This window comes from Mustela putorius, unplaced genomic scaffold, assembly GCF_011764305.1.
Source record: "Mustela putorius furo isolate JIRA1106 unplaced genomic scaffold, ASM1176430v1.1 tig00003845_pilon_pilon_pilon, whole genome shotgun sequence".
Classification (NCBI taxonomy): domain Eukaryota; kingdom Metazoa; phylum Chordata; class Mammalia; order Carnivora; family Mustelidae; genus Mustela; species Mustela putorius.
The window spans coordinates 97718918-97734082 of NW_025421998.1; positions in this window are offsets into that span (position 1 = coordinate 97718918).

Sequence of the window (15165 nt, forward strand, 5' to 3'; positions counted from 1 at the left end):
GAAATAATCTTGTTAATGATATTGCAGCTGTTGTGCGCTGAGGTATTAATGAGCCGCAGCAGTGAGTCAGTTGAGAAATAGTGTAGGACTAATTTGTAGCAGGAAGGACAAAGAGGACATACATTTGGAAGGCATTTAAAAATTTGGATATATGTGGTTAAGAAGAGAAAGCAGTTTAGGATGATGTCTAGATATTCCGCTAGTATGGCTGGATTTCCCTTTTGAAAATGCATGGGATACCAGAGGAGGAGCACGGTTAAGGGAAAGTGGCTGGATTTTTGTTTGAAGACAGAGAATTTGAGGTGGTGGTGGTAGATTATTGATGAAGAAAAATGCAGTATGAGGTGGGAAATACATGCTCAAAATTCTGGTCTGGTTGGAGGTGCACATTTGGGACTCTAAACTAGAGGCAGCATTGAGCATGGACACTGCCATTTTTTTCTGCATTGGTGAAGCTGGTCTTCCCCTCCGCACACCTGTGTGCCCCATCTTTAGCTTCTCAGTCCAAGGTTATGCAGTTCTGTTTGATCCAAGAACTTGGCCTCAGCCTTCACCCCATTCTTTATCTTATACCCACATTGAATTGGTGGGAAATCTGTTGACACTACCTACAAATATACTCAAAGTGGAAACAGTTCCCGGTGCACCTGTGCCCTCATCCCTCTCCAAGCCATTATGGTTTCGCACCTGGGTCACTACAGTAGCCTCTAAGTGGTTAACTAGGTTCTAGCTTTAATCACAAAGAACTACTCTCAACACTGCAGCCAGAGTTCTCTTCTAAGTACATGTCAAATCATACCACCCCTCTGCTCAAAATCCTGAAGTGGTGTCCATTTCATTCATGATAAAAACCAACATGTTGTCAGTGGATTGTATAAGCTGCCCACGTTACTTCCTGGCTCACCACCTCCTCTTCTGTCCTTCTGCATGTGCCCAGCACGTTTGAGCCTGTGGACCTTTTCCCGGGCTGTTTTCTCTCCCTGATAACCTCTCAGTCTGAGCACCTTCACTGTGTGTCCTGATCTGCAGAAACTTCACTTTCTCAAGAGGACTTGCACTGTTTGAAAATACACCTTGTTCAGACCCTTTTTCCCTCCTGTACATTTTCTTTTCCATATAACTTCCCTTCTAACATCTATAACTTATTTATGCTTAACATCGTTTTGCTGTCTCTGCCATTGAAATGTAAGCCACATCAAGTTAGGAATATTTACTTCTTTCCTCTACAGATGGAGGAGTACGAAGACTACCAGAAACCAATAAGTGCTTAATAAATATTTGTTGTATTAGACAATGGAGAAGAAATGACACTAATATTTCTTAAAAATTTTTCTTAGAAGTTTTTAATACAGTCAACAGAATATGGTTTTAGAAACACTAGTTTTAGGAAAAATATACTATAGATAGGTTTAGGTAAAATATGAACTGAATGTTTTCAGAGCTATGTAAACCAAGCTACCTGACAAGAAACACAATTTGTGAAGACATTAAAGGTTTTTCATATGTGTGGATATTCACTTCTTAACAGGGTAACAGTTTTTTCCCTCCCATTATCCTTTGCTCTAGTGAGTAGTTTTCCATTAAAAAGCTTCCTGATTGATTGTCAGTGGGACAAGCTCAAATCCCTCTTATCTTTAAATAACCTGTCTAGGCAAACAATAAGAAGAGAAAAAAAAAAGAAAAACTATATGGGACAAAACAATATTTTGTAGTATAGTTGGGTAATTATTGCCTTTGGTAGTTTCAGCAAATTCAATTTTCTTCTTTGCTTGAGCCTATTTCTTTGATATTAGTTCTGTAGATGTGCTGGATAGAAATAGTATGGTCAGAAGAGGAAAATACCAAAATGAATTACATATAACAAGTATGCATATGAATGGGTAAGATAATAATGAAATAATGAAATATTTTAATAGCTAAATATTATCCCATTCATCAATTTAAAAATCTGACTTTAATTATGATCTTTATAGGTCCAGTATTTATGTTTCATTAGCTCAAAAGCTATGATCATATTTTATAAATTCTAACGCATTTAATATCAGAAATATGAATTGCACTTTTTTTTCTTCTTCATCATGCATCATCATGAGTTTGGGATTAGGAACTGGCTTAAATTTCTATTAATGTATAAGGAAAATAGCGTTTTTCCTAAATGCTGTGGAAATAATATAAAACATATATAATTGGTACTTAACATACCATTATAAAAATAACTAAATGTTTTACATATCTTAAGAGGCTATATTATGTTGATATCTTGCAGATTTTATTTTATATCATTGGTTCATTAATGAAGCTAAGAATGATAAATTGGCTGTGCCCTTTTTCTTTTACAGATTTTGAGTTTTTGTATTTTATTAGCTTATGCTTTAAAATATAATATTTACCTTGGGCATTTATTTTGTTAACTGCTCATGTTTTTTTAGTCTCATTTTATCCACCATCTTGGACTTTCTTTTTTTTTTTATTTTTTAAAAGATTTTATTTATTAATTTGTCAGAGACAGAGGGAGAGAGAGCGAATGAGCACAGGAAGACAGAAAAGCAGTCAGAGGCAGAAGCAGGCTCCCTGTCAGGCAAGGAGCCCGATGTGGGACTCGATCCCAGGACCCTGGGATCATGACCTGAGCCGAAGGCAGCCGCTTAACCACCTGAGCCACCCAGGTGCCCCCATCTTTGACTTTCTTACAACTCATTTCCAGAAGTACTTTTTTTGTTTGTCTGTTTAGACTAATGGCTCTAAACCGGGAACATTTGGCCATGTTTGTGGACTCCTTTGGTTGTCACAACTCAGGGAGAAGGAGACTCCTGGCATCTAGTGTGTGGAGGACAGAGATACTGCTAAACATCCTATAATGCACAGGCCAGCACACATGTGGGAGTGGAGTGAAAAGCCACTGCAGATTAGTCTTTGAGGAAGTGAGGGATAAAAGCTCTGTTTTCAGGTTTCTTGATCTGTCTAATGTATTCTGTGACAGAGCCATTTTGTGAGAGAGAATGGGTGATGTGGGTGGGCTCTTCAGCTGGGGATGACATTGCCTTTTAATAATCCATCTTAAGATGATAGGCAGAAATATAGCATACAGACCCGGAGTTAGAGAAGTATATCCTCTCTCAATCTCCTTTATAGTGAAATTTAGTTGCCATGGAGCCGAGATTCTGCAAAAAAAGAGAATCCCCGTGATTATGACTTAAAAAATTAAGAAAACTTGAGAGACTTCCATGATGGATTGCAGTTATTGGATACGTTAAAATTACTAGATTTATATGAATGGTAGATTGTTAGTCCGTCTTTGATTTTTCTTTTCCAAGTGTATGACCTTCATTAGACCTTTCCTATGATTATAATAGATCTTTCCCACCCCCCAGCTTCCTGCCCTTCCGGCTTCTCCCTCCTGGTTTCCTCTCCTCCAGTGTGTTTCTCTCTCTCTCCTTTTTATTCTGACATTACTGGCAGTAGCCCTGTTGTAGGATTACAGATGCTAACTATTAGCAGCTTTGGCTTATGTCCCTAGTGGGAGCGATGGAAAGTGTACAGAAAAGCTAAAAGGGGCTCACGGTTCTCCTAATGCAATGGCTCTCACATTCCACACGTACAGTCACTGCTACCCTAGGGGAAATTTGTATATACTGTATACGCAACTACATGCTTTAGAAAAACCTATTTAAACGTCTCCCCTCATATTTCAGAATGAAACAAAGTACTAGTTAAAAACTATTTAGGAATTGTATGATGTGTTAGTGCTTGTTATCTCCTAGAAGTGTGGCATGTTGGGTGTCAGTAATTAAAAGTCTAGTTTCACGTTTGTACGTCTTGAAGACTGTCATACATTTTACTGGTAATTGAAATAAACAGTAAATCAGTCTCTTCTTTGTACACAGGTTGTACTTGCCTCTAAGTTCCTACAGAAAAATAGCAAGGGAATGAAGTTTAGGGGCTGGAGGTATAAAGACGGAGGATGAAAGAAACGAAGGTAATTTCACTTCAGAAGACTGAGAATACCACAGGAAGGGGTTTGTGCTGTCACTTTTATTGGAATACAGATTTGCAGAGAATTTAGACATCCTTTGGAAAACCAGATAAAAGACCCTTAAACTGATCATAAATAGGATGAGAACCCAGAGTATCCAATTCCTTGGGGATTCGTAGAAATTCTCCATAAAACTGAACTCTGTGTCAGTGTATTTATGATTCATTTCATCCTTCAAATCTCTAAGACCCTTACTCCCTGCCAAACGTTCTTCTAGCTGCTGGACATTCAAATACAAACAATACAGATAGGCTCCTGGCCTTCCTGAGCCTACCTGATGTGATTGGTTTCTTATTGTTAGATAATTTGTGAGCCCATCAGCCTGGATTGTTCCCCTCGTCTGTTCTGGATTACATTAGTGGGGCTGAACATTTAGACAGAGTATACTTTGGTATTTTGATAACTTACCACAGGAAGAGATACCAATTAGGGGAAGGTTTTGTGCCTCTAGCTCTAGCCACGAGTGGCCACACGCCTTTAGTGGGGTCAGGGAAGACAAGGGACATTCTGGAGATAGCCTTGTTTCGTTTGGTTTGGCGTCAGAGAGAACATGAGCGATCTATTCTGCTCTCTGTCCTTGATGGGCGTTCAGCTGCTCTTACCCCCGCCTCTTCTGCTCAACACGCATCTTTCTTTGTTTCCACTCTGTCGTCCTTCTGTGCTGTGTATTCAGGGGTTGTAAATTTTGAATAACTCTAATGTCTATAGCATTTCCCAAATTGTAGATCTGGACGTATTGCAGGGCAGTGGGGCCTCCCAAAGAGCCTGTTTTGCTTGACTAAGTTCTTTTGCTGTATTGATTTAGTATAAGAATTTCTGGGATAACATTCAATTTCTTCATGGTTCTTAAAATCTGAGGCATCAACAAGGGCTTTGTATTCCAGACAAGAGACACAAAATGAAAAAAAACAAAAAACAAAAAACAAGAAGCAAACTGTTGTCAAATTGGTGGAACACACAAATCTCTAGAGACCGGAATTTTTTTTCAGGGCTGGTTCCTGTAATGCTGCGTAATTTTCCTCCTTGGGCATTCACTGCATTTGCCTTATTACCAAAAAATAACCGTGAAAAGCTAAACTGAACCAGAGCAGCTGTTACGTTCTTACTTCTGAAAAATGCTTCTAATCCTTAGTATTCCGTTCTAGTTCCAGTGGTCCTGGATTTCTCTTCCCATGTCAATACTAAGACATGAAAACAAGCCGCTAAATCGAAAGGTTGACGTCCCAGTATCTCCTAATGAAAACGATTCTTGAACTATTCTGTCTGGAACAGGAGAATATATATTTATATGTAAGAAATGCTTTGAACTTCCACTGTCTTGTTTTTCACAGTACTGGGTGAATTCTCATGAAGTTTCTTTCATATTTAATTTATTCACTTTTACTCCTATACACAGAGGATTCTATCATGTTATTTCTACAATTTCATCAATTTTAGAAGCCTACACTTGGAAGTAAGAAGAACCATTGCATAGAAATTTAGAAATCATCACATTTAGTTCTTCCGCTTCACCTGTGAGAGTGACGTTTCTTTCATTGGCTGTAATCTAGTAACACCGAATGTCTTTGTGTTGCCTGTCCTTTATTGTTCTCATAAGCTACTCGGAACATAGTCCCATGTGCCTATATTTCTTTCATATTAATTTTGATTATTTAAATATCTAATTTTATCATAGTACTCTGAATTTTGATGCAATGGATTTATGAAACTGGCCCCCCCCACCAAAAGTTAGTTATAATTGGCTATTTTCTTATTAGGTATTACTCCATACAATTCAAAACACTGACTTTGGGGATATTTAATTATAAATTAAAGACTCCATTCTACCTCTGCAAGAAGTTACCTAACGACTTCTGTTTGATCTCTGGTATATAATCCTATATGATTAAGATTTTTAAAAATTTCCATTAGAATTTTTCCAATTTGGCAATACTAGTTCTCATAATCAGATCTTAATATGGAAAATATGCATCCACTGAGTTATTCCTCAAAACAGTAAGTATTTTATTACAAATTGGACATTTCTTCTATAGATAGAATGCAGAGAAACAAACATGCAATATTACTCTTTCAGTTCCAAGTCCTATAGTCAGTCTGTTTATATTCCTAAAAACCAAGGGCAGAGGCCTGAGTGAACTTGATCAGGATCCCAATTTCTTTAAACCTAAATTTGGATTTAAAGCCACACAGCAAGCAATTGCTGTGTTATATGGTGTGATTTGAGGGCACCCTTGCTCCCTAAATACAAACTCCAAATTAACAAATGAATTCACTAGTTCAGAAAAACTGAGAATTTTATAAAATACACATTTTCCTGGCTGAGATAAAGCAGGTGTTGTGTTTAGTTCAATGTAAATTAAGCTTATACTGGTTTAATTAGCCTGTTCATCTCTGATCGCTTAGCTAGAATAAGCTGTCTTGGTGATGTAGAAGTTTTGAGAGAGAGCAAGAGAGAAAGAAGGGGTGAGGCATAGAGGGGTGATTTGGAGGTGGTAATAAAAGCTGTCAGGAGAAAGTAGGGGGTTTGGAGTCAGGGCTCCTCTGGACAGTGTATCATCATGGAGAACTTTGCATGACCAGCGAGTGGCTTGGGATGTAGACAACAACTGAAAGTAGAACCCTACAAAGTCATGAGGGGGTGTGTGTCGTGACCAACAAAAAACCCATTTCATCCGCACTATGACCACCCATGAAGTAGTTCCTCCTTTTGAACATGGGTTTTACTGAACCGATGTGCAGGGGTCTCTCTGCCATTACTGTTCGCCACCATTCTCTGGATGTTTCTTGATGTCTAGCAAAGGGTGGTGTTATTATGTTTTATTCAGTTTAAGGAAGGACTTCGTCATGGGCTTCTCTGTCTTGGGACAATGTGAGACTTTGGTTCTCTGGAGGCGGGGGTGTGGATTGACTGCAGACCTGTGAGTCCTTCCCCTTCTCTCACTTCTAGTGCTGTTGTGAGGGAACTTTCTTGTTCTCTCGGCTCCGTTTACCTCTTCCCTCTGAGGCTGGCATCCCAGCCATAAGGACTATGAAGCAGAGACTTTTTAAGGAAGTTCTTATGATTGGTATAGAAGGTAGAGAAGGCACAGCTCTGGGAGACTTTAGCCATTGACCGCCCCATTACATGGGAACAGTATAAGAGAAATAGTAGAAAGAACTAGTTCACAGGCCCTTAAAAAGTTTTATCACAATGTGACACATACAGTGAGTTGGTATTTTTGCAAGTCTGTTGAATAATCATTGAATGTTTAAAATTCTAATGGGAACGGCTCCAATATAATTAAGACAGCATGTCAGTAAAGTTGGTAGGTTCAGCCTAGTGCATTGTTTATTCACAGAACAAATCATTGGATCTAGGTAGATGTAAATACTGCCTTCTAATCTGTTGCTTTTTCACATTTGTGACATATTCATTTATTTTGCCTGTTTCTCTCTACTGTAATGATAGATAAACCATCTGATTTCTATGTAAATAATTTACACCAACCATATGGATTTATTTATAGACAATGCTTTAATCCTACAACGTCTTAAATATGATGCCTCATAATATTTTTAAACACACAGGGCTAACAATCTGTTTAAATCTGTTTATATTTTTCAACATCAAAGACATGCAACTTTAAAAGTGAGAAACTATTTTCGTTATTAGTTGGCTAAAAGAAGTAATGATTGAAGGTCATTGACACACCTACCCAAACACAGTTTCCTATGAATCGTGCTTTTATGCAGCCTTCTTGAAAAAGCCTGAACATATGAAAACATCAGGTGTTTAGAGAACCCTTGAATATCAGGAACTTGGTAACTGAGTAAGAGGTGAATGAAACTGAGAGGATTAAGGGGTTAACCCGGTTAAATAGCCTGTCCTGCAGGACTGAACAGACTGAAGCGATATTTTCAAAATTGAGGAAGAAAGGTTTCAGACCTTTCTAAAACTTTTATAGGATATAGGGGAGCCTGGGTGGCTCAGTGGGTTAAGCCTCTGCCTTCAGCTCAGGTCATGATCTCAGGGTCCTGGGATCGAGTCCCGCATCGGGCTCTCTGCTCAGCGGGGAGCCTGCTTCCTCCTCTCTCTCTGCCTGCCTCTCTGCCTACTTGTGATGTCTCTCTCTCTCTGTCAAATAACAAAAATTAAAAAAAAAAAAAAAGGATATAGATGAGTGACTAACAGGAAAGGAAATGTATGAAGAAAACGATCTTTTTTTATTTTGGAATAAATGCTTTAAAACTGGAAGATAAAGAACGGGTTTTTACAGATATAACACATTGCTCGAGTTGTCTCATTCACGTTAAAACAATGTGAAGGGAGGCCCTGTGTGTGTGTGTGTGTGTGTGTGTGTGTGTGTTACACTTTCTCTGGGCTCCAAACTATTCACAGTTAAACAGGCTTTTACTCAAACATTGTAACAGTAATTGCCAAAGCACTACACTAAGCTCTGCCTGTTGCTGGTTATCTTGGCACAAAGAATAAGTAACGGGAAAAACACCCTCTGGGAAAGTTTAAAGACTTTGTGTCCCTTTTTTACTTTAATAATTACAACAGTGCTAATTCACAGCCTCTTCTGCCTCTAGATACTTAGGTTTAAGTAGCCTCGCAATTACGAATGTTGCCATCAGCTACTCCCGAGTCCTTCTGAATATTTATCAGATGTTCCCTACCTTTCTTTAAATGCTTCATTCTTTTCTGTTTTCTTTTTTTTCTTCCTCCTTGCCTTCTTTTTTCCCTTCCCTCTCTCTCTTTCTCCCTCCTTTTTATTTATTTTTTCCTTTTCCTTTCTTTCCTTTTCTTTATTGCCGAAGTTGTTCCACTTGAAGCTAAAATGAGTGGAGGCTCACATTTGTTCTCTATCGAAATAGGTTTGTTTTACGGATAGGTTTCATTGAAAACATTAAAGTTTGAAGATTATTTTCTCTACTTTAATGAGTGATAATTTTATTTGCAACATCTTTTTATTTTCCTTCTTAAATTAAATTGTATGTATTTAACATATGGTTGCTGAGGCTCTTTCTCCTCTCTTTACTTCTCTGAATCAGCGGCCTTCTCTGTGCTAGACATTGTACTGACAAATAATGATAGTCGTGGCCTCTATTTGTTCGTCAAGCCAACCACTGAATTATTTATGTTGGATCTACCATAATGTAATATTCACCACGGTCTTTTGAAATATATATCACTGTCCTCAGTTGATGTATTAAAGTGAAAATGAAAACAAGGTTCAGAAGAGTTAAGTGATACCACTAAGGTTAATAACCAATAAATAAAATCGCTGTGATTCAAGCCTAGTTCTTCTGAAATTCAAACATCGGTCCCTGAGATGTGCCCTTTGGATTGGATATGAGAGCAGGTGGAGGAGTTTGTTCCTGGTTTTCTTCACTTCCGTCCTGATTGCTCACTAAGGACAGACTGGTTGGCTCCACTTTCCCCAACATTTATTCTATGAATTTCTAAGAACTATCTTACACTCTTAGAGTCAACAGAAACTCTTCATGACTTCCACTTTAAATGTGAATGCATATGTGTCTCAAAAGGTGGCCATCATCAGTAAGTTATTTTAAGCACCTTTTGAGAAGAATGTTATGGAGATAATGAAATTTGCCCAGTGCAGCCATGATGACTGTGATCCATTCTCTTTATTTAAGAATTAATAACATGGAAATAAGCAGAGTCAGGGAATTGGGATTTAGAACACTTGGGTTTTTTCCGCTCTGCCACCAGAATCTGAATTTTGGGGCTAACATCTGTATTTTTATTGGCTTCAACTTCCTTATCAATGATATCAAACAATTATCTGAGGTTGTATTTAAGGTAAAAATGTGATGCTAAATTTTTACTGTTATTTCTAATAGCGGCTCAATATGTTTTAATTTTTGTTTTTGTGCTCTGCTTGGTCCTCTTAGTGTCAGACTCCGCTAAATACCATTGAAGGATTGCTGCCTTCTTTCTGAGAGCTTGAATTATAGTTTCCCAGGTGGATATTAGTACTTCATGAAGGATGATTGGAGTTGCTGAATATTTTACAAAGGAAAAGTGTGTGGCTTGAATGATAATTTAACTATCTTGATAAATTCCTCCTTTGTAGTTGAAGAAAGACAGTTTTGAAACATTAGACTTCAAAGAAAAACAGGAGAGGCATTGAACATATCTGTAAATACTTCATAATTGCAAGAAAGTGGTTCATAGAAACACTCACCCTAATTAGAGTGAGATAAGCATAAAAATAGTATGCCATCTTTTATTTTGCAAATAATGTCACTATCTTATTTTTTCTGTATTCAGTGATAATTTACTATGTTAGTTCTGCTAAAAGTTAAGGAAATAAAAATGTAAGAATTACTTCACTAATATACTCTGTTCCAAAAATTGCACTTGAACATGGAAACACTTAATTTGAAACACACTTTTTCATAATATTAATATTATGAGATCTGTGGTGGTCATCTTCCCAGACCAATCCATAAACATTTTGCAAATTCATAACAGCTTAACTACGACACATTTATATTAAAACATAAAGTAAGCAGTCCTGTTGAGATTATAAGAAAGGTCCAAAAACAATGAAAGGGAGTTATTTTTAGTGCTCTGGCTGAGAGGGAAGACAGGTTTCAGGGAGCCGCAGTCCCCCCACGAAGCAGCAGCAAGTGGATCTGGCCACACCTACTGTTTGCATTTTGTCCATGGGTCTTTCATCCAACAGCAGCAAAGTTCAAGAGTTATGATAAAGATCCTAGATCCCTCATAGCCAAAATATTTATTATTTTCCAACTTTACAGGAAAAAAAAATAGCTGGTTCATGAATTAGAGGAGGACTCAAAGCTAGAGGGAAACCTTTGCAAATTCTAATGGTGATTTCTGTCTTGTGAATTCCAAGGGACAGTGGTTGTTTCTCCTTAGGCATTCTGTCTCCAGAGACAAGGCTCATACCTGGCACATAGTAGGTGCTTAATAAATCAACATTGATGTGATGTTAGTAAAATTTCAAGGGCTTGACAAATTGATGTCTCTAGCTCTTTCTCATTTGTCATCTCACTTATGAAATGATCTGAATATTATTTTCAGAGAGTATAGCCTATATCTTACCTTCTTTTTGGAATACACTGAGTTTCTCCCTCTCATCCAATGTAGGGTTGAGTTTGTATGGGCCCTTGAGATTAGAATAAATATTCTGTTTCAGAAGTATATGCTTATAACGCTATCTGATAACACTTAGTAATTACTTGATTCAATCTTTTTTCCTCAGGTATTTTTGTTTACATAATTTATGAAATCAAGAGAGATGTGTTAAAATTGTTTATCTCCACTTTTTATTGCTTTACAGATGTGTCAGTGCATATAGCCTGCTTTTTACCTAAAATTATCTCTACCAGTAAAACAAACCCTCTCAATCCCATATAATAAAGTGTATACTGAATTCTTGATTGCATAATATTGAATTGTATTCATTTTTTTCTTGTTTTCATTTGTCTAGTTTTATCCAACAGTATCTTCTGATGGCCCCAGAAAAGAGAAGGCGATTATGTCTCATTTTTATCTCCTTTTCCCTCCCCTTATACAACAAGAGCAAAACAAATAGAAGGAAAATGTCTTTCTTGTATTTACTATATTTTTCCCTGTTGTATTTACTTTTTTCTCTGCACCTTTCCCCTCAAGAACTATAAACTGTGCCCTGATTTGAATTATGTGTATTAAATTATATGTTAAATCATATATCTTATCTTATTAAATTATGTTACTTGATAAAATAACTTTATCATGGTTATTGAAATCTAGATTGTATGTTTAATTGAATCTTTACTTTCCTCCAGTTTCCTATCATGATTTAGCCATTCAGATCTTAAAGAAAAAACAACAACCACACCTTAGCTCTCTTACAGTTTCTTGTTGTTGCTTTTGTGTGTGTGTGTGTGTATGTGTGTGATATTTGAAATGGACTGTCATTGTCTTCATAAATGAATGATAATTTGACTGAGTAAAGAATTTCGGGGTCACTCTCCTTTTTCTAAGCTGTGTTATCTTCTGACATCTTACATTACAGAAGACAAATCTGTGATAACTTCATTTCTTTTTGTGTTGAAGGTGGCACGTTTCTTCTACCTGGAAGTTTATAGCATTCTTTATTCCTGAAATTCAGTAACTTTCCCAGAGAATGTTTTCATGTAGTTCATTTCATTAATTTTATATTATCTACTTTTTAAGAATATGCAGTACATTCAAATGACTTACCTGTAGTTTCTAAACCTAATAAATGTCAAAGCTAGCACCTGAAATCAGTCTCTTACATCCTGCTTCTACAGACTTTTCTCCCTCAGTCCACTAGTCCTTAATCTTAAAATGTTTCCCGTAGTGTAGAAGCAGTATGGAGGTTCCTAAAAAATTAAAACGGAACTATCCTACAACCCAGCAATTAGGCTACTATGTATTTGCCCAAAGAATACAAAAATACAAATTCGAAGGGATACATGCACCCCAGTGTTTATAGCAGCAATTGTCTACAATAGCCAAACTATGGAAACGGCCCCAGTGTCCATTGACTGATGAATGGAAAAGCAAGATGTAATAAACATGTATATAACAGAACATTCCTCAGTCATCAAAAAGAATGCAATCTTGCTGTTGGCTGTGGGTTGCCTGGGGCTGGAGAGTATTATGCTAAGCAAAGTAAGTCAGTCTGAAAAAGACATACCATAAGATTTCTCTCATATGTGGGTCTTAGGAAACAAAACATATGATCTTAGGGGACACAAAGAAAACCAAGAAACACTCTCACCTAGAGTGAAAACCCTGAGGGCTGCTGGAGGGGAGATGGGGGAAGGAGGGGTTGAATGGGCGACAGGCATTAAGGAGGGCACTTGGGATGAGCACTGAGTATTGTAGGCCAGTAGTGAATCATTAAACTGTACTCCTGAAACTAACTTGACACTGTATGTTGATTAACTGGAATTTAAATCCAAAGAAAACAAAAAGGCTTTTACTGCCTGTATTTGTTCATACAGCAAAAGTCTGAAGCCTAAGTTGTATTTCCCTTAGAAATATTTTCTAAAAACTCTTGTCATTTTGCTAACACCGTTGGGGAAAACCTACCGAGAGCCTATTCATAAGGGAAAAGTGATTCTGAGGGTGCATATTTGTCTCAGAAGATCACCCCGTCTGAGTCTAGTGAGTCTGGGAAGAACATGAGCAAGCTCTAGAGCATGAACACCCTCGGTTCAGGGTTCAGGTAGCCTCTGCTCTAATGGGAGCTGCGGGAGGCAGGCGGCCCCGCTGGGGAAGCAGTAAGTGAGAATAACTGGCAGCTGTCCCAAAATAGCCAGGAGGATTGTACTCCACAGCACACAGGCAGGGCCGCTCTAGGTAACGTGCATGTTTATGCCACAAAATGGAGCCTACAAGTACTCTTCTGGAGCTAACTCTCTAGGACCTTGTATCCCCCGTGTTTGGTATGGCCTGGCTTACACAGAACTAGTTCTTTCTCTTTTTCCCCTCTCTCCCTCTCTCTCTCTTCTTTCCTCTGAAAACTTCTCAAGGAACATCTTTGTAGAAAGGGAATTCAGTCAAAGAGCTTAGAACTCTCTTACTCAGGCTTTAACCAGGTGCATATGCCCTGCCTTTCCAGAACGAAGGATGGATTTTTGTGAAGCCTGAATCCCTCTGGTCTGAAAGGGTAACAGTAAGTGTACAGTTGTTTTCCCATAATTCTTTCGTATGTTTTATATTGTTGACATGGCTGAGCAGAAGAGTTCCTCTGAGTTTTTGATTGTTTCGAAACTCACAGTTCCCTTTCCCATAGTCTTAATATTTACATATTAGGGTATGGATACATTATAACATCTCACAGTGGAACATAAAGAAAATTTCTATGAGTTTATGTGTTGCAAATGACAAAGGGAAATTATCCCTGAAGAAACATTTCTACATTGAAATAGGATTGTAGGGAAAAAAATTATTAAGATTCCAATAGGCAGTCTGTGTATGGACTGAAATTTAATTCAGTGCTTCAGTATATTTGTGCTTGGCATAAAGGAGATTTGAAATAGTGTAGTGAGTTTTCCAGCGCAGCATTTTGGGGTTGTCAATTACCATACACTATACCGTGTAACCAGAACTTGACGTAAACTAGGACTGTAAGGAACCTTAGCAGTCACTTAATCTACTTCCTCTATTTTGCAAGTGGGGAAACAGACTCATGGGAGAAAATGCTCTAAGCACGGAACTAACTGGAGGCAGAACCTAGCCCCAAAGCCACACTTAGGGTTGCCTCATGCCAAGCTTCCCCCAGTTTATCAGGTTTCCTTCTGTGTCCTGCAACCCATTGCTTGGATATGTTAATGCTTTCTAGAGGATACATTTGAGCTCCTCTGATTCTAGGGTATTTTGCCAAAGTAATATGCCATTGCTGGTGCCATTCTCCAATATAAGTGTTGTAAAATTATTCCCAGCATGGAAGGTAAAACAGTTGAAAAACTGTGCAGCAGGCATACCCATGGCCAGCTGAATAAAGTTCATTTATTTTACATCTTATCTTATATCACAGGAATAGGCCAAAGTACACCCAACTATTGAGTTACCAGGATTACATCTGTTAGATATCAATCTGACATCTCAATTTGGTTATTTTAGGCCATCTGAGTAATGCCGTAACTATATTAGGTCAGTGGTTTTTAACTTGTGGCTGTGTATTAAAACCATCGAGGGATAAGGTAAATCAGAATCTCTGATGGGGTGGGGAGGGTCGCCTGGGTGGCTCAGTCATTAGGCATCTTTCTTCAGGTCAGGTCGTGACCCCGGGGTTCTGGGATGGAGCCCCAGAGCAGGCCCCCCTTCTCACTGGGAAGCTTCCTTCTCCCTCTCCCACTCCCCCTGCTTGTGTTCCCTCTCAGCTATGTCCTTCTCTGTCAAAAATAAATAAACAAACAAACAAATAAATAAATAAATAACATCTTAGGAAAAAAAATCTGTGGAAGGAGAGTCTAAACATTGATATTTAAAGGTTTCTGGTTTTGTTAAATTTATTAAACTTTTTTGCTAATAATGCAGTATTATAATGTTTATGAATTTCCTTAGCACAGAAGGTACTTTTAATCATAGTACTTAGAAATGTAGATTGATAGTAAATCTATTTGTAATCATAATAAAA